Genomic DNA, 21,323 nt, shown 5'->3' on the forward strand with positions numbered 1-21,323 from the left:
CGAGTCTATCTTCTCCAGGACAGGCCTCGCTCGAGGGCTGGTAAGCTTGGCGGAGCTCCACTTGGGGGCGTGGACGGGCAGCACCACCGGGGGCGCCAATAGCGGATTGGAACCCTGGGTGTCCAGGAAGACCAAGCGGTGCGGGAATCCTTCCACCTTATTCCCAGCTTTCAGGAGCAAGTTTCCGCTCTGAACTGCGACGAAGGAGACACATGCGGATCACTGGTCCCAGACATGGAATCGCAAGGTGAAGTAGTGGTGGAAGAGTGCCACCGAGGGCCTTCTGCCCACGAAGGCCTCGCAGTAGAAAGTGAAGATGGACAATAGGAGAATGGAGTTAGGCTGGCGATGGAGGGCATGGATCTTATAGTTCCTGAGGATCGCATAGAAGAACCCCGAGAAGGGCCAGAGGAGCCCTGAGAAGATGTTGAAGAATATGTGGTAGGCCGACTTCGCCAAGGTGCTCTACTCCGTGGAGCCAGGCCAGAATAGAGTCTTGCCCCACTCGTTCGCATCACCCGCCGTCATTCAAAGCACTAGACCGAGGTCCTCCTCCTTGGCGATGGAGGAGGCTGCGAGCACCGGCGGAAGAGGGGAGGGCGAAGTGACACGGGCCCGCTGGCGATTAGGGCCCGTGTCACTTCGCCCTCCCTTCGTTGACTTCGCCTCGAAGCCCTGCCGAGGGCACCGTGGGAACGGGGGCTACTGCCGGTGTTCTGGGATCAGGGGCACCCAAGCTTGCGTGACTGCGGCCCAACACGTAGCTCCATCGTCGGCCTGGCACGGCCCAGTTCCAAGCACTCACAAGAAAGACCATCGCGAGGGCCCCCCGCCTGGCGAGGCGAACGACACCAAGGCCTCCCAAGGAGTAGATATCTCTAGGAAAGCATCTCACATCGTGAGGCGCGTGATGACATGAGCCATGACGACCAAGGCCAGGCGGTCACCAGAAGGTGCAGTTCATGACGGTTTCCTCTTTGGTGCTAAGGAGGAAAGGACGTATGCGGTTTCCCAAGGAATCCACCAAAGGTTTCCATTCTGGTGCAACAAGACCAAGACCGCTGGCTCGGTAGGACGGAGGTCATCGCCGAGCCCACCAATGCGTCACGACCAGAAGCTTTGCAGACGAAGGCCACCTTTAGCCGGGATAGGTTGTACTCCTGTCCCCTTCCAAATTGCTGCTGTGGAACCCCTTCCCGCCTAATCTATGAGGGAAGAGGACCAATGACACTATAAATACAGGTGAGACTCCATCGTAGAGGTGGAGAACCCTCGGCCACTTCAGCTCTCGTGAGGCAGCTCACACTTGTACTAGTTCATACTCATCCTACTCAAGAGGCAATCCACCACAAAGCAGGAGTAGGGTTTTACAACGCAAGGTGGCCCGGACCTAGGTAACCCGCCCTGTCCACCTCTTCTTCCCACTCGCTCGAACCCGACAGGGCCAAGCCGTGAGGAAGTGAGCATGGAGCTGCAGCTAGGCTAGATCCTTCGCACATGCCCTAGAGTTCGAACCTTGTTTGGGTCTGCGGAGCCCTCATTCCGACAGTGTACTTAGACATGGGTGCCTTAGTGCCCTGACTTGTGCACAGGTAGTGGCAGCCTTCCCGATGGCAGGGCTTGCCAGAGGACTACTACAAACAAGACTCAAGACTTGGTGTGTAATACCATGAAGAAGGCCTGAATACAGGTCATTGACAAGTACTAGTTTAGTACTGAAGATCAAGACTTTGGTTGCGTGCAAGCTACTTGGTGGCAAGCGAAGACCCAGCAAGCTCCGTGGCGGTAAACTCCCACTGCTTTGCCACCACTCCACCTCAGCGGCCAGCCAGTCGCTTGTCAAATAGGTGTCAAGCGAGCAGGCAGTTAGGTGAAGCTCTTCTGGTCCCGTGTCAGCTCACTGCCAAAGACACAATTTTAATGACACAAGTCGTGAAAGGATGTTCAGATAATAAGAGGTGGCTGGGGGAACGGCATGGAAGGAGAGATGATGAGGACACTACAAGCATCGACAAGTATCCAACAATTATAGGTCCAATCACAAGAAGCGGGGCCAAACTAATATGTGACCAGATGAAGGCTAACTTACGTTTACCTTGTAACCTTAATGACACAACTGTTCTTTCATACCCATTGTAGTTGGTTGAACTTAGGTTTCACATGGAATAAATCCAACAACCTATGAGCTCTTGAAGCAACCAGTTTGGAGGAACAAGTTTGGAGAAAACAAGTTTCAAGTGAAGATGATGCTGTCAGTTTGTACCTCTGATGTGTTGATGTGCCACAACCATGTAGTTGAGAGGCATGGCCATAGAAGTACATCACCAGAAGTAAATCAAATTTACTGTCCAATTCAAAAAACCTCACATCATTTGGAGTTGTGAGTTAAAACCTCTAGTCATTCTTGTGGAAGGTGTCCATAATGTCGAGGCTTCGCGAATTTCCGAGGAGCTCTCCAACAACTGCCAAAGTTAACTGCTTTTCCCCCAAGGAAGTCATGCAAACCTGCTTACTTTTGAAACCATTTTCACAGCTAGCTAAGGGGGGTTGTCCCTGTTATAAAACCCCATTTCCCATATAACCCACAAGTGTAGGGAATCCTTTGTAGCCTCCTTCGATAAATAAGAGTGTCGAACCCAACGAGGAGCTAAAGGTAGAACAAATATTCCCTGAAGTTCTATCGACCACCGATACAACTCTACACACACTTAACGTTTTCTTTACCTAGAACAAGTATCAAACTAGAAGTACTTTGTAGTTGTAACAGGATAGGTTTGGAAGATAATAAAGAGCAGACATATAAAAGATAGGGGCTATTTAGATAAAGAAACAATTTAGTTTTAGTAGAGAGATTTTTGTCACACAATAAAGTTATTTGTCAATAGGCAATCAATAGACCGGTAATCATTATTGCAATTTTATATGAGGGAAAAGCATAAGCTAACATAATTACTCGACTTGGATCATATGCACTTATGATAGGAACTCTAGAAAGCATCTGCAACTACTAAAGATCATTAAGGTAAAATCCAACCATAACATTAAGGTATCAAGTCCTCTTTACTCCCATACGCAAACAACCTACTTACTCGGGTCTGTGCTTTTGTCACTCACACCACCCACACTAAGCGAATAATGAACATATTGCAAAACCTACAACGGGGATCCCTCACGCTTGCGCGACACGGAGAGCACCATAGGACAACACCAATAATAAAACATACAACTCAAACCAATCACGATCATCAATCAACCCATGGGACAAAACAGATCTAATCAAACATCATAGGATAACCACATGTTGGTGCAACAAACCCTGGTTGTGTTGCCCAGTCTATGCACAGGCACGAGAGCAAGAACCAAGAGATTTGAAGAACCAACAAGTAGCACAGAGGGACCAAGATCAAGACAGAGGAGAAACATATCGACAAGAGAAGGGCCTCTCCCTTGCCGGGTAGGCGAGCCCGGCAAGGGGCGAGGCCACCACCAAAAGCGAGCAATCAAGGCTCTCCGGCAGAGCCTGCCGGGGGTCGCGGGGGCTGAACCGCCCCACAAACCACTCAAGCACGACCCACGTCGTCGATCAGTCCGGTGTCAAGCCGTAAGGCGATTAAGTGGCAGCCATTCGCCACATGGCGGCCACTTCCTACAAAAGAAACCAACAGATGACACCCGTCCTGCGACGTGTCAAGGGAACAGGCGCGGAGCTGGCGAGATAGCCCGGCAAGCCTTGCCGGGCAACCAATGATGTGACACTAAGCAGTGCATTTAATGCACCCTGTCAGCCCGCAGAGTTAGGTATGATAGCACTATTTGCTACCATATCAGTGGATAATGACCACTTTGCCATTGTGGTGACCCTTTAATCTATAAAATAGGCCCATGGCACCCGTAGGAAGGGTTGGAATGTTGAGAAACCCACACCACCATACGAGCGTAGTCGCTGCTGCCCCACGGTAACCCTGCCGGGCAAAGTGTAATGCGTTCCACCATTCCCATTTCACCATCAATCCACTAAAGCAGGAGTAGGATCTTACACCTCGCGGTGGCCCTAAACTGGGTAAATTTCTTGTGTGCTCTTTACCATGCTGCCGTGCGCTGGTCTGCTCTTTGTGCAATGTACCGTCCCCCTGCCGAACCAGCAAGGGGCCTCCTGGTCCCATAGGTGACCGTGGATATTCCCCGACACCACACATCACTTGATAATAATATATAGTGTTGAGCACCATGTTTAAGTAGAGATTACAGCGGGGAGAAGTGGTGTTACACTGCTACATAGAGGGAGAGAGAGTTGGTGATGACGACAGCGAAGTTGTTGGTGTAGATCGTCGTCACGATGATGGCTCGGCGGCGTTCCGGCGCCACCGGGAGAGACGGGATAGAGCCCCCCTCCTTATTCTTCTTCCTTGACCTCTCCCTAGATGGGAAGAGGGTTTCCCCTCTGGTCCATGGCCTCCATGGCGGTCGAGGGGCGGGAGCCCCTCAAAGATCGGATCTATCTCTTTGTTTCCTTTTGTTTCCGCGTTCATGTTTTCTAGCCTTTCGCCGTTTCTTAAATTCTAGGAGATCCGTAGCTTCGATTGGGCTGAAATTTTAACACATTTTTTATCTGGATATAAGATTCCTTGCGGCCGAAGGACACCTCCTACTGACCTACGGGTGGCCATAAGCCTGCCAGGCACGCCCTGGGGAGGGGGCGCCCCTAGGGCTTGTGGGCCCCTCGGGCATCATCTCGCGTTGATTTCGCTTCCCAAAAATCACATATATTCCAAAAAAAATCTCTGTAAGTTTTTATCGCGTTTGGACTTCATTTGATATGGATATTCTGCGAAAAAAAACATGCAACAAACAGGAACTGGCACTGGATCAATATGTTAGCTGCAAAAAATGATATAAAGTGTTGCCAAAAGTATATGAAAGTTGTAGAATATTGGCATGAAACAATAAGAAATTATAGATACGACGAAGACGTATCAGTGTCCCCGTGCTTAATTCCTACTCGTCCCCGAGTAGGTAAATGATAAAAAAAATTGTGGAATGCTACCTGGCATAACCTTGGTCATGTAATGTAATCATGGCATGAATATTAAGACACGAGTGATTCAAAGCAATAGTCTACAATTTGACATAAAGGCATCAATACTCAGGCTTCCCGACGCGCTTTAGCTTTTTCAACTTCACACAATACATGAGCGTGACCCATGGATATAGCACTATGGGTGGAATACAATGCGGTGGTAGGAATCAATAGGAGAAGGAAGGAAGTCTCGCGTTAACTAGGCAGATCAACGGGCTATGGAGATGCCCATCAATCGATATGAATGCAAGGAGTGGGGATTTCCATGCAACAGATGCACTAAGAGCTATAAGTGTATGAAAGCCCAAGCTGAAACTAAGTGGGTGTGCATCCAATTTGCTTGCTCATGAAGACTCGGGCATTTCAGGAAGCCCATCATCGGAATATACAAGCCAAGTTCTATAATGGAAAATTCCCAGTAGTATATGAAAGTGACAACATAGGAGACTCTCTATATGAAAAACATGGTGCTACTCTGAAGCACTGTGGTAAAGGATAGTAGAATTGCTCTTTCTCTCTTTTTCTCTCATTTTTTTTGTTTTGGGCTCTTTGACCTCTTTTTTCTTTTCTTTTATTTTCGTCCGGAGTCTCATCCCGACTTGTGGGGGAATCATAGTCTCCATCATCCTTTCCTCACTGGGACAATGGTCTAATAATATTGATCATCACACTTTTGTTTACTTACAACTCAAGAATTACAACTAGGTACTAGAACAAGTGTATGACTCTATATGAATGCCTCTGGCATTGTACCAGGATGTGCAATGATTGAGCGTGACATGTATAAAAAATATGAATGGTGGCCAAGCCACAAATACTATGCCAACTATATGATCATCCAAAGCAATATATGATTGTATGTGTCATAATAAAATGGAATGGTGGAAGTTGCATGGCAATATATTTTGGAATGGCTACGTAAATGCCATCATAGGTAGGTATGGTGGCTGTTTTGAGGAAGATATAAGGTGGCTTATGTGTGATAGAGAGTATCGTATCACAGGGTTTGGATGCACCGGCGAAGGTTGCACCAACTCTCTAGGTGAGAAAGGGCAATGCATGGTACTGAAGAGGCTAGCAAATTGCGGAAAGGTGAGAGTGCGTATAATCCATGGACTCAACATTAGTCATAAAAAACTCACATACTCATTGCAGAAGTTTATTTGGCGATGACATGTACCTAGGGTAGGGTCTTAGGCCTGACCTAGACACCCTACCCAAGGACACTTCCCTAGAGACAAAGACATTCAAAGTCCAGAAAAAGATACCTACTGAAATCACCCTGAAGTGCAATCCACTCGACGGAAGATTCCACTGGGATACCCCAATTCCACTCGACCATGGTATCATCACTCGACCATATAAAGAATCACTCGGAGTACAAAAGACCTAAAGTCACCCCAGGATGCCAACGGTCAGGCGTTCACTCCGTCGCCATAAAGATCATTAATAGCAGGCGTTACCAGTAACGTCCCAGTCTTAACTGACATTGAACCCTGTGTAACCGAGGGCTATGAGGGGCCTGGCGCACTCTATATAAGCCACCGCCCTCCTCTGGCACAAGGGTTCACACCCCCTGTAAGTTCAACACATATACAGTCGACAAGCCTCCGAGGCACCGAGACGTAGGGTTGTTACCTCCTCCGAGAGGGGCCCGAACTCATAAACATGTGTGTACAACCTCACTGTAGCTAGGACCTTGCCTCCTCCTACGTACCCCATACTCTTACTCACTCCCACGACCGTTGGCGCCCATCGTGGGGCAGGCATCTGAGCGACTTCCGGTAAGGTTGCTAATTCCGTTCTCCATCAACATGGTTTCTGGCGGCGGTTTGGCTTTGGGCCACAAGATCCGTCTTGGAGCGCTCGTCTTCATCGCCGACGATTCTTCCTGGCTTCAAGATGCCCCCCTTGACGTTGAGGCCCTCCCCATCCACGGGGCAGCGCACTTCCGTGCGAGTGCCTGCGGCGTCCTGCTGGCAACCATCGACTCAGTATCGATCGGCTCCCGTAGCGTCTTCGCTCCCCGCCATCCGCCGTCACAAGCGATCCGGTCGTTCGCGACTCCAGCGGTGGGTGAGGCACATGGTGGGTCGCCAGTCGACCACTCCACAAGTCGCGGCAATCGAGCCCGATGAATCGCTATACGGTTTGTTCGTTCTATCGATTGGTCACTCAGATACACTTTCCGAGTGCGAGAGCAATGATCCACCGGCGGAAGTCCTCATGGTCGACTCCCAATGCAGTCTGCCCGGATTTCGTCGCGGTGGCGGCGGTGACCCGTTGCGCCATCATGATGAATATATTCCTGAAGCCCTCAGCGCGGAGCAGAGGGAAGAGTTGGATCGCCGCAATGTCCAGGCACTCCAGACCCCCATCATTTGGGAGACCTCCGAGGCTCGGGCTTTGGAGTCTGCTCGCTTAGCCACCTTGAACGAGCATACGCATCTGGAGAATCTTCAACAAGCACTCGGGGAACACGCCCATCAGCAGATTCCTGGTTCCAGTCGACGGCCACGACGGCTATTTCCGACTGAACCTCGAGAAGAACCTCAGGTATACTGTACTCCGATCCAAAATATTGCAGTAGCAGCACGCATAGCAGAGTCAATCCAGCCGTCCCATTTAGAAGCTAGTAGAGGGTTGGAGGAGATTCGAGCGCTGCTCTGAGCAGCAGGGGAACATAATTCAGTTGTTTCTTAGTCGCGCAACAGGATTCATAGCAGGTCTGTGGTTGCGGACACAGTTCTGTCGGCACATAGCCCAAGATCGCCCCCGTGGCGTGAAGATCGTGGTTATCGCCAAGATCAGTACCTTGGTCGCGGCCATGGACAGTTTGATCCGCGGTATCCTTGTGATGACCACCATCGTGTGCCTACAAACCCTCCGAGGGGTGGGTTAGACGCCCCGGCGGTACGATGACAGGCGCCCGTATGGTGGTGAGCAGAGAGCCCCAGTCGACCGAAGAGAGCCTGGATTTGATGCGAGGTCACTCCTCGTACAAGGTTTGGTCGACAAAGGCAGAGCAAACAGAGAAGGACACGACAGGGATCGCCGGACTGGAAATAGAGCATTTGTTTCTGGGCCCGAGTGTTTTAGTAGGGCCATCCGAGCTGCTGAAATCCCTCCCAACTTCAGATTGGCTACGGGCATGAGCAAGTTCATCGGTGAGTCAAAGCCAGACACGTGGCTGGAAGATTACCGAGTGGCAGTACAAATTGGTGGAGGCAACGATGATGTAGCCATGAAGCACCTCACCATGATGCTTGAAGGTTCGGCTAGAGCTTGGTTGAATCAGTTAGCTCCTAGGAGTATTTTCTGTTTGGAAGATTTGGCCCGAGTGTTAATCAGGACATTTGAGGGCACCTGTAAGTGACCTGCTGGGCTGACTGAATTGCAACACTGCGTCCAGAAACCGAATGAAACTCTGAGAGACTTCATCCAGAGATGGACTACCCTTCACCATATGGTGGAAAATGTGTCAGAGCACCAGGCAGTTTGCGCCTTCAAAGAGGGCGTCCGATACAGAGAGCTCAACCTAAAATTTGGTCGTTCCGGAGACATGTCTCTAGGCCGAATGACGGAAATAGCCACTCGGTATGCTAACGGTGAACAGGAAGATTGACTCTGCGGTGGCAAGGGTAAATCAGTCGACCAGGACAATGGAGGTGGAAATACCGGTCGGAAACAAAAACGTAAAGCTGACCCTATAGGTCCTGTGGAAGCTACAGTCCTGAATGCACAAGGGATATCTAAAGGAAAGCCCAAGGGGCAGTGGACACCCAAGAAGGTGAAAGATCAGTCAGGCCAGGACATTCTGGATTTGTCGTGTTACATTCAGACGAAGAAAGAGGAATAGAGTAACTTAATTCAACCCAAGCATACCACTCGACAGTGTTGACTCTTGATTCAACAGTTCCGAGAGGGTCAGCCCAGTGAGAAAGACTCTGATAAGGATGAGGAAAAAGAAGAAGATGATGGTTACCCTAAGGTCAATACTACCTTGGTGACTTTTGCTGATGTCGAGAGTAAAAGTCGACTGAAAGTCATTAACGGAGAAGTGAATATGGTTGCTCTGGCAACTACGACGTACCTGAAGTGGTCGAAGACTCCCATTACATTCGACAGTCGGATCACCAAGGGTAGGTCGCTACTCCTGGACGGCAAGCGTTGGTGGTCGACCCAGTCATTGGGGGCACCCGACTGACTAAAGTCCTTATGGATGGCGGTAGTGGATTGAACATTCTGTACGCTGAGACCTCCAAGGGATGGGCATTCCGATGTCGAAACTTAGTGAGAGTAACATGTAGTTCCATGGTGTCATCCCCAGAAAAAAGGCAGAGTCACTCAGACATATTGCTCTTGATGTTGTGAAAGTGCAACTAATCCCTGGGTGCACTAGAAAAAAAAGACACATCCGTGACATTTTGGGCCGAACGAATTTTTTTCCTGTCATGCTTATGACACTTCTATGACGATAATTGTGACAAAACCCGATATCATCATAGATGTGGTGGGGTCCTACTTCTATGACAAAAAATCATGACATAATATGGGCTTTTTGTCCTGGGCGGGCCAGAGACGCAGCTGCATGACATTCTCTGGGCCGTCCATGACGGAGAAAACTACGGTAGAAGCGAGGGCGAGGAAAATATCGGGGTAGTTCCCAGTTACGGTGGGTGGTCGGGAGCCGAGCGACGTGTGTTTCTCTCATACGTACACGTGTGTGTGGGCGGCATTGGGCTCTAACTGAACCCGAGCGATTGCACTGCAGGCTACACGTTACTGAACCCGAGCGATCGATCGATGGCTGTTAACTAAACCCGATCGAGCGATTCCTTTGCTACTGCTGCTAACTAAAGCCGATCGAACACTACTGCCTCCTTCCCTTGATGAACAGTGAGTGTTGTTGGGGGGTTTGGATGAACAGTTCCCGGTGGGGGGTTGCATGAACAGGACCCCGTGGTAGTAGAGGCCGTTGCCACTAGATGAACAGTACCCCGATTGATCGAGCCGGTGGAGGGCTGGATGAACAGGACCCCATGGAGGGCTGGTTGAACAGTAGCCGGTGGAGGGCTGGATGAACAGTAGCCTGTGGCAGGGTGGTTGAACAGGACCCCGTGGAGAGGGCTGGTTGAACAGTAGCCGGTGGAGGAGCGCATGGTGGAGGCTGGATGAACAGGAGCCCGTGGATGAATAGTCGCAGGTGGAGGCTGGAGGAGGTCGAAGGTGGATGAACAGGAGCCTGTGTAGGCAGTCCACGGTGGATGAACAGTAGCCCATGCAGGCAGTCCACGGTGGAGATGAACAGTATCCCGTGGAGTCCCGTTTTGCGGTACGCCACACCCCTCCCAATGAATAGGACCTCCGTTTCTACCATAGCGCTCCAACACAAGTCCGTTTCCTCCATTTTGCGGTACGCCACACCCCTCCCGATTAACAGAACCCCGTTTCGACCGTAGGAGGTCCGTTTCCACAGTTTTGCTGTACGCCAGACCCCTTCCCGATGAACAGGATCCCGTTTCGCCCGTGGTCGGTCGAACACCAGGCCGTTTCCTCCATTCTGCGGTATGCCAAGCCTCGTTTCCATCGAGTCGGTTGCCTCCCGATGAACAGGACGTTGTTTCTCCGTTCTGACCCAGCCGGTTCGCTGCCCAATGAACAGGACGCTGTTGCTCCTGTCCGTTGCCTCTCCATGTACACAAGCCCTGGCCATCCGTATATATATGCGCGAGTAGGCGTTCGAGACCCCGCCCGTATGTACGTATGTGGCCGTATTTTCTTTCTTGCACCCTGGCTATACGTACGTGTACATGCTACGTGCGCGTCTCTACTACGACACGTGTGCGCCTCTACATCGACCAGTATGTACGTACACGTTGGCGACCAGAATGACAACGCTACATACGCTACAACGAGGTGGGTCCTAACTGTCGAGCACTTCCTTCCGTGTGAACATTTAGCTGGTGGGTCCCAGCAATCAGGGGGAAACGTTTTTTCGCGAAATACGGTGGCCCGTCCAATGGGTCCCTGCTGTCAGGCGGAGGAATAATTATTTTGCGCTTAATAAGGAGGCACTTCCTTGCTGCTGTCGTGGACCCAGCTGTCAGCCTCTCCATGTACAGTACTCTTCCGATGGAAGTCATTCCTTGACCACGTTGACCACGCCGCGCCAAGATCACCGGGAAGGTGGACGACTGCGAGGCCTAGGAAGGGGACGATGCGGAGCCGGGGAAGACGCGGCAGTGGATGCCCACGCGGAGGGGAGTATATGGGTTGACAGCTTCGGCTGCGGTGTGAGGCTGCCGTCGCCGGAGAATAACAGGAGGTGTGGGTGACTATAGAGGGATGGCATAGCCAGTGGTGGCAGCACAGCCGGACACGGGAGGCAGGAGTAGGTGGCATGGCCGACGCTTGTTTGGGCGGCTGGAGCAAGAAGACTAGAGGTTGAAGAAGCACTACGGCCGTTGGATGGACATCGTACGGTCACTGGAGCTAGAATCGTTCATATTGACTTAATTGACAAAGCCCTCTGTCCCCGTCATCTTATTAGGCCCACAAGTCAGCCTCCCACTATGGTGGGTCCCAGCTAGCAGGGGGAGTATTCATTTTTTGTGCGTAATAACGAGGCACTTCCTTGGGTGTGAAGATATAGTTCGTGGATCCGACTTGTCAGCGGGGGGAACTTTTTTTCGCGAAATACAGAGGCCCTTCCGGTGTGCCCCGGCTGTCAGGTGGAGGAATGATTATTTTGCGCATTAGAAGGAGGCATTTCCTTGTGTGGGCCCCTACTGGCAGCCTCTTCCGATGGCTATTTTATGTTGACCATGTTGACCTCGCCGCGCCGAGAGCACAAATGCGATGGACGAGGGCGAGGCCCAGGAATGGAATGACCCGGAGTCGGCGAGCCACCACAGCGGATGCCCACACTGCGGGGAGTACGAATGTTGACTGGTTGGCTGCGGGGTGAGGCTGACGTCGCCGGAAAATAACAGGATATGCGGGTGGGTAGAGGGATGGCCTGGCGGCAGCACAGCCAGCCACGGGAGGAGGGAGCAGGCAGTCCCGCCGGCACTGGTTTGCGCGGCTGGAGCAGGAAGATCATAGAATGAATAAGCATGGCGGCCATTGGATGGACATCCAACAGTCATTGCTGTGTGTTAACTAAGGTTACAAAGCCTTGCATACGTGTCAAAAAATTTTAGGATAGCGTCATCATCAACCTAGTAGGCCCAAAAGTTAGCCTCCAAATGTGTGGAAAACAGCATATAGCTCATTTGCCATTATTTTCAATAATTTACAGCCCATTTGCTAATTCTTAAGGATATTTGAAGCCCATATTCTTTTATTAGCATTACAGACCATATATTCTGGGCACTGCTAAAAAATTCAACGAAATTTTGCATATTTCGGTGGGGTCCGAACTCTTTTAATCATGCAATTTCGAGTCACATTAAAAATAATTTTTTAAAAATTATATCAAAAGAAAATTCAAAAAACAATTCTCCGCAAAAAATGAATGAAATTTAAAATTTTAACTAGCAAGATGCCCATGTGTTGCACAGAACATGAAGATGCATTTGTATGAGTAGTTTATCTTGTGGGAGAAAAGATGATATTTTAATGTAATTGCCAGTTGGCTTTGGTTTTTATAAGAGTAGAGAGTAGAGAAATCCAGAGAAAATGATATTTTAATGTAATTGTTGGTTGGCTTTGGCTTAAAAATTTACAGCCCATTTCTTACAACTTATAGCCCATTTTCTGGGGAAACCCATTTCTTACTACGTACATCCCTCCTCGTCTTGAAAGATTTGCAGCCCAGTAGGGATGAGAAAAGCAAGTAGGACTTGGTTTTGGTATTCTCCAAAAAAAACTGGGCTAGCCATTTTCAGAAAGAAAAAAGATATCAACTGGGCTCGTCATGTGCTTAAATAAAAGCGTAAGCATGGGCTAGACGGGCCACAGTCCCCGCACAGCGCGCAGTTGAGCTCCGTCTCTGAAACTAAAAAACAACTGGGCGAGCTACTAGGTCCCTGGTGTTATCCGCTCGTTGTGGAATTTTCTCATTTATTGACTACATTGAGAATGGAGTGGGACCTAGTTGTCAAACAATTAGGAGGAAGTACCTTTTTTGGCTTGTAATAACGAGGCACCTGCTTGCGTAATGCAATGACCCTAGTGGGTCCCTACTATCAGCCTCTCCACGTACAGTCATCTCCTAATTCCTCTTGGTTGTTGACCATGTTGACAACGCCAGACGGCGGTGGGCACAGTGAGCGAACCAAGGCGGAGAACGACGGCGAGGCCTCGGACGAGAACGAACAGCAGTCGTGGAAGATGCGGCAGTGTACTGGGAGGTGGAGGGGAGTACGAGGGCAACAACATGCAACTCAAGCTTACAAACGGTACAAAAAGCCCAAGGATTAATTTTTCATTAAATTTTTAGACAAAACCCAGATTGAACATGGCAGTAACATCTAACCAAACCACTCTTTTTCGCAGTCACAAATAAATGGATCAGTCTGATCCATAAAATCAACATCATGTGCAAAAAAATTTATTTCAGGATGACTACAACTTGTTGTAAATAGAAGCCGAGCACGTTTAGAAGCCCATTTGTCCACCTGAAACTTCTTTTTTTGTTGTTCAACATGTCCTTCCATGAGAAATCTCTTGCGGTAAAAATTAAGCCTCATGGACAATAGTAACCTCGCATTCAACAGGAAGAATGTGACAAAGCTTTTGTTTGCCTGGTTGGATGCATATCCTTCCATCGTTATTGTCCACAAACGAATGTCATGAGAACTGAGAAAATCCTGGTGCTTATTACGCCACGGATTGGTTATATGTTTTTCTCCATGTGGTCGCAGTACCTAAGTAGACATGAAGATTGAAAACAGTTAAGGTATGAAAAAAGAGTATCTCGAAAGAGCGACAGCTGAACAGTTAATTCTAGTACAATATATAAGGTCTTTCAGTGTGCATGAAATCATCACCTTTATATAGAAATTCTCTAGAGACCGAAAGCATCGCAGCAAGCCAATAATTATGTTCAGATCATAAGTATACATTCTGATATATAAGATTTTGAAAGAATCCAGTAGCATTGATAGGCTATCCATGGACGAACTCTTCATTGAGCATAAAACATAATATTAGTACTCTAAGTGTACTCCAAGATGATATAAAACTTATGCGCACAAATGAAAAATGCAGCTTATGATTACAAATGTGTAGATGATAATATACGGTACCTGAAAAAGTGAGGAGCCAAACACCAACTTGTTGTGATCATCAGACGGAGCACTAATTAGACCCAAGGTCTCCGATTTGGGCCCAGAGATGATAGTTATTAGTGAAGGTCTCTAACAATTATTAAGGAGAAACCTTTGAAGTCAAGGGGCATCTTCGATGATTTGCTGTTGTCCTTCAAAACAAATTCCAATGCTTTTAAGGTGAGGCGACTTTATTTGGAGAAAACTGATAGGGATTTCTATTCCCAAAACAATTAGCAAGCACTCCAGGGCAGGGAAACTGGAGTGGATGATGCTGTGCAGTGAAGCATTCGACAGATAAACCACCACAAGCAAAAGTTATTTTTAGCAGTGGGAGTCGAAGCATTTGTACCAGATCGTCTGGTAGATGGCATCGGGCAAAGGTGGCTGTGTGGAGAGAGGAGGAAAACCGCGAGATGGACAATGGTAGTGTGGGCACGAATTCTTGGCGTGTTCGTGGTATGAAACTTTCGTGGTAATGGTAGAACTCAAACTGCTGGAGTTTTCCCAATTCAGGGGGCGTGTCCGTGTCGGGTATGGACAGCAGCTAGCATGTCGGGATGCAGAGGCATTGAACGGGGCCCTGCTGGTGAGAGGAGACGATGGCTCTGAGGAGATCAAATTCAGGAAGGACAAATATCTGACGACAGTCGAGATTGAGGGGCGCAGTGCGCCATAGAGGGCGCCACCGAGTTGAGAGGACTTCTGTGCGGCAGTAATCCTTTGTGGGGAGAAGCGAGATGATCTCCTCAAGGGTGACATCCGGGAGATCGCTGATGCAGTCCACCAGAGATTCTACCAGTTCCTCAGATCCAGGTGGGGGGCTCGCTGCTTCTCCCTGCGCTGCCGGGTGCGGGATCTACAACCGGCGTCGCTACTGGCGGGAGCCTCATCTTCTTGGCGCCAGGGCCAGCCGTCTCCATTTTCCTTGTGGGCATCGCGCCGAGCTAACGGGTTTGAGCAAAGTAGCCAGAGACGAGCCTAGTGGCAGTGCGAGTGGGGAAGAAGGAGGGCTGGGGTTTTCTGATGGAGTGGAAGAAGAGGAGCATACGTTTTCTATACGAGTGAGGAAGAAGGTGAGCTGGGGTTTTCTGGATGAGTGAGGAAGATGGGGAGCGGGGGGAATTGGGGGGCGACATAAGCGGGAGAGTCCAGCGAGCTGTAGTATAAGTGGGAGCGAGGAGGAAGGAGGGTTTTCCTGGGCTCGCCCTCTCTTCAAGAAATATGGGCTTCTCCTCGCAAAAAACGAAAACAAATGGGCTTTAAGATGGATGGCTTTTGTATCGGCCTAGTCGGCTGCCCGTGTTTTGTATTGGAGGGACTTAACACTAGAGGCAGCCCGAGACACTCTCCAGCTTATTGCCCATTTGAAGGAAAAAAAGAGACACCTACAGCTTATGGCTACTCATCGGTAACCTTTTTCAACTTGGCATCCACCAAATTAGACGATGCGGTACTGGATGCAGACACTCACACTGCTCGCGTAGCACGGCAATGTGAGGTGTCAAATAACAGGCCTACAATATACTTACTAGATTGTAAAGGTTTACAGGCTAGTCAACATTCACATTAAACTAAGCTTCAGAAGATACGATATTCATACTAACATTCAGAAGAACAAAAGTTCAGCATGTTTATGCATCCCAATGATTCACCATACTATAACCAATACAAAGCTGTGAGAAGGTGTGGAAATAAACAAAATCGGTCGATGCTTCTCTGAGCAAAGGGCCTCTCTGCGCACACAATAATTTCATGGGCATGCTTGTTTCTTTTCAATGTTGCGAGCACTTTGAGCATGTTGGCAGCTCCACAACTAGCTAGCTGCCTCATCTTGCAATTGATGCTGACACATTTGCAGCGAACACATGAGGCAATAGAGATGACTCAACATGAGTCCATATTGTGCAGTTCCCCTGAAATCATCTTCATTGTCCTGAATCTGAAAAGATAGGAAAACAATAGCTATACTTAAATGGTGTTGCGAAACAGTAGAACATATCAATAGCTCGGCATGACAAAACACGATCGTCTGGACGAAGGGGATAGTGACTTGCCTGAGGAAGATTATATATAATTTCATAAGTCCTTGGTTGATTTCCACCTTCGGCTGCACTGCTTGTTTGCTACTCCACACATGACAGGATCGTTCCGCACTGCAATCAGCAAGTTAACGTACGAATAAGCTTATTTCATCTTGCGGTGGTAATTGTACCTAGTTACGAATGTAGGAATACCTGGAGCACCATGAAGTTAGCTGACAGTAGGTAGATGCAGCCATATAAATTTCGCTCTCGCCTTCTCTTCAAATTCAAGAGTGCTAATGAGATCGAAAACGGGAAACTCATGTCTCTTGTTTTTCAGAGAAGTAGCAAAATCGTTCCACGAAGCTGGAAGCTTGGCAATGATGGTCCCAGCAACAAATTTGTCCGGCAACACACACTTAAAGTACTCGAGTTCCTTAGCGAGTGACTGTATCTCATGAGTCTGCTGAACAACAGAGTGCTCATCAGTCATCTTGTAGTCACAGAATTGCTCCATGACGTACAAGTCATTGCCAGCGCCCGAGGCCCCAAACGTGGCCTCGAGTGCAGCCCACATCTCTTTCCCGCTGTCAAACGACATATATGAATCCACAATGGAATCGTCAAGAACACTCAGTAGGGCAGCTTTGAAGAGCGTATCCATGTTCTCAAAAGCTTCCTGCTGTGTAGGATTAAGATCGCCCTTAGGCTTACCCTTAGTGGCTTCATAGCAGTACATGATCTGAAACCAATATACTGCTCGTGCGCCACCTTTTATATTGCACCCCCTTAAAAGTAGGCAGCTTCAAAAGCGCGGCAAAACCACTCGGAGTAAATTGCTAATAATCAGGTTTTTGGATTGAATTGTTGAATATATGAGCAATTTACTATGAGATTTAATTCGAATAAATAGTAAATAGATCATGAAGACAATTGCAAAGATCAAAGTAATGATGCGGACTAAACCAGGAGGACAGAATCACATATTGTACAGCGGGAGCAGAACCGCTGTGGTTGATGTTGTCACTCATGTCGTTGATGAAGAGGTTACTGAGGTCGGGGAAGAAGGTTGTCGTTGAGGAAGTCGTCGCTGGCAGCAGTCATAGGAGTGTGCTCCGAAAAACCTGATCGCCCCTCTCCCGTACAGGATCACGAAAGGCGGGGTTCGGAGGACTGCTGTCCCTTCTCGTGGTGCACGCCGAAAGGAGGGATGGAGAAGAATTGCGTGGCGGCGCTAAGATCTGGAATGGTGTGAAACCATATGATACAGCGGCGGCTAGGGTAGAGCCTGTCAGGTCAGTCGTGTGAGTAAGACCAAGTATAATAGTAGGCCTTTGGCCCAAACCCCACGTCCAAGTCAATAATAGCCCCACTATCCAAAAGAATCAGAAACGGCTGAGTAATTAAGGCGTCCATTACTTATTAATTAATGACTTAATAAATTTTCCTACAAACAAAAATATAGACCACGTGGATAGCTTTTGTCCTTGGACAGGCTCATTCCCTGTAACGCCCATGATGTGGCTATATCTCCCACGTGTCGAGGCACGACTTAGAGGCATAACCGCATTGTGGTGTTGTCACAAGAAGGGTCATCTTCACACAATCCCATGCAATGAACAAGAAAGGGATAAAGAGAGCTGGCTTACAATCGCCACTTCACACAATGAACAAATAATTCATACATCATTCAGAGTACACACATAGTCCGACTACGGACAAATCCAAATGAAAAGAAGATAACCGCAAATGCTAGATCCCCGATCGTACCAACAGGGCTCCACTACTGACCAACAGGAAAAGACACATAGTAACGACCAAGGCCTCGTCGAACTCCCACTTGAGTTCGGTAGCATCACCTGCACTGATATCATCGGCACCTGCAACTGTTGTTGTAGTAATCTGTGAGCCACGAGGACTTAGTAATCCCATTACCATGGGTATCAAGACTAGCAAAGCTTAAAGGGTTAAGGAAGGGGTAAAGTGGTGAGGTTGTAGCAGCGACTAAGCATGTATGGTGGCTAACTTACGAATACAAGAGTAAGATGAGAAACTACGGCAACGGTCGCAAACTAGAAATGACCAAGAAGTGATCCTGCAACTACTTACGTTCAAACATAACCCAACTGTGTTCTCCTCTTGAACTTCCCCGAAAAGAGACAATCACGGTTACGCAACGCGGTTGGTGTATCTTAATTGAGTTTACTTCAGGTCCTCTACAACCGGATATTAACAAATTCCCATCTGCCACATAACCGCGGGCACGACTTTCGAAAGTTTAAACCCTGCAGGGGTGTCCAACTTAGCCCATGACAAGCTCACAATCCGGGGAGACAATCCTCCATCGTGGGACATCCGGTCAGACTCGGGGTCCCGGTGCACAAGACTTTTCGACAATGGTAAAACAAAACCAGCAACACCACCCGAATGTGCCGACAAATCCCGATAGGAGCTGCACATATCTCGTTCTCAGGGCACACCGGATGAGTCAAGCTACGAGTAAAACCAGCCCTCGAGTTTCCCTGAGGTGGGCCCGCAGGCTGCTCGGTTCGGACCAACACTCAGAGGAGCACTGGACCGGGGTGGGGCTAAAATAAAGATGACCCTCGGGATGGCGAATCCATAGGAAAAAGTATAGGTGGTGGTTAGGCAAATGGAAAACCAATGTTGGGCCTTGCTGGAAGAGTTTTATTCAAGGCGAACTGTCAAGAGGGTCCCATACCCCTCATCGTGTTAGGGACGCAAAATCAAGGAACATAACACCGGTATGACGGAAACTAGGGCGGCAAGAGTGGAACAAAACACCAGGCATAAGGCCGAGCCTTCCACCCTTTACCAAGTGTATAGATGCATTAATTAAATAAGAGATATTGTGATATCCCATGATATCCATGAAATCCATGTCCCAACATGGAAAACCTGCAACTGTACCTGCAACTAGCAATGCTATAAGAGGGGCTGAGCAAAGCGGTAACACAGCCAAACAACGGTTTGCTAGGAAGGGTGAAAAAGGTTAGAGGTTATCATGGCAATTTAGGAGGCTTGATAACAAGTGGTAGGTAGCACGACATAGCGATAGCATCGAGAGAAACTAGCATAGCAATGACAGTAGTGAGATCCAAGGTGACGGTCATCTTGCCTGAAATCCCGCTACGAGTCCATGAAGAAGACAAACGGACGTAGTGGAACGAATCCTCACAACTCCGGATCGAAACCAAAGCAAACGAGGGAAGCAAACCGGAAAGAAGCAAACAACATGGTAAACAACCATCACATCAACATGGCATGATGCACAATCAAGTATAACGCATGTCCGATTTAATGAGGCATGGCATGACAAAGTGCAACAAACAACACTACAAATTAAGTGGAGCTCAATATGCAACGAGTTGCATATTGATGAAACACCACACTCATGTTATTTAGTTCGCTCTCGTTTATGTACCCAACAATATTAAATGTTATTAAACATGGCAAGAGGGTGAAGCATAACTAAACTAACTATTTAGGCAAGTTAAAAGAGGCCGGAACAATTCCGGTAAATCCCCACATGTCATTTAGCAATTTAATGCAAGCAACAATTTTAAACATTACAAATGTTGTTAACATGATGCGGATGACATATACAAGTGTATGCATTTTTATGAAAACGTTGACATGAGCATGTTATGAAGCATTTGGTCAACATGGCGGAACGAAAGGGGTGCCACGGCAACGACAACGGAAATGGTGCCATGGCAACATTCAAATGATATGACAACTCATCAAGATGTCGGTGCAAAAGACTGTGTGGATGAACGGAGCATGCAAAAGATGGTGAGGCGATCCCGGTTACCGGGTTCCCACGGATCGACGGCATGGCAAACTAGGAGGAACGTGCAATGATAACTCAGACACGGTGCAACCACGGGCATCTCATACAACACATGCATTCGTTCATGGCGGTCATCCCGGCGGTTATACCTTCGAAGCGTGCGTTTCAGGGCGGACGGGTTCGAAGTGGAAGTAGTTGTTCACGGGTCGTCGTGGGAAGTAGTGGCACACATGGCGGCGTAGTGGAAGTAGATGTACATGGTAGCGACGGTAGTCGAACTTGGCGAACCGGAGAGGTACACTTGAGTCGTCGTGGGATCTTGATGAATCCGAGGTCTTCGGGGTCGACGGTAGTTGTCATCTCATAGTGGAACTTGATGGATCCGAGGACTCCGGGCGTCGTGGTACTTGCTGATTTTAGAGATGGCGAAAGACGAGCTTGGCGGTCCTCCTTGACCTGGTACTTGGCGTCCATGGGTACTTGACAAAGATGAAACGGAATGCAACGGTTGTGGTACATGGCGTCCAGGGGCTTCGCGGGTCATCATGTACCTGGCGTTCGGTGCGGTGGTCGTTCGGGCGCCGTATGTCGTGGTACTTGGCGAAAAGAAATCACAGAGGCGGGGTCTTGGCAGCAGAAGCAGCCCACGCATGCGGCTGCGCGGGTGATCGGTCAATGCTGCAGGCCAGCGAGGCAGAGGAGACCTTACGCAGCGACTTGGATCTGGTTGACACACAGCGATCAAGCTGCTGTTGGTTGATGTAGGGGAGCTGTGGGCGGCGCCTGGAGGTAGCAGGGAAGCGGCAACGACGAACTTGGCGCGAAGGAAGGAGGTCCTGTGGTGGCCCAAGGCGCAGGGCGTCTGGGAGGCCGGATCCGGCCGCGGGAGGTCGCCGGGGTCCCGTTCCCTGCCGGACCGATGCGGAGGCAGGCCGGCAGACTTGGAGCACCAGGCTGTGGCTGCTGGGTAGACGAGGAGGCGGGCGAGGAGTTCCTGGAACGGTGTCGGCGCGAGGGTGCAGCAGCTGCTGCTGGTGGCGAGGTCGAGACGGGTTGATGGCGACGAGGAGAAGTAGGAGGATAGGCGACGCGGGAGGAGTCTTGGTCGTCACCGGCGGCGAGAACGAAGCCGT

This window comes from Aegilops tauschii, chromosome 4 (assembly GCF_002575655.3).
Source record: "Aegilops tauschii subsp. strangulata cultivar AL8/78 chromosome 4, Aet v6.0, whole genome shotgun sequence".
NCBI lineage: Eukaryota > Viridiplantae > Streptophyta > Magnoliopsida > Poales > Poaceae > Aegilops > Aegilops tauschii.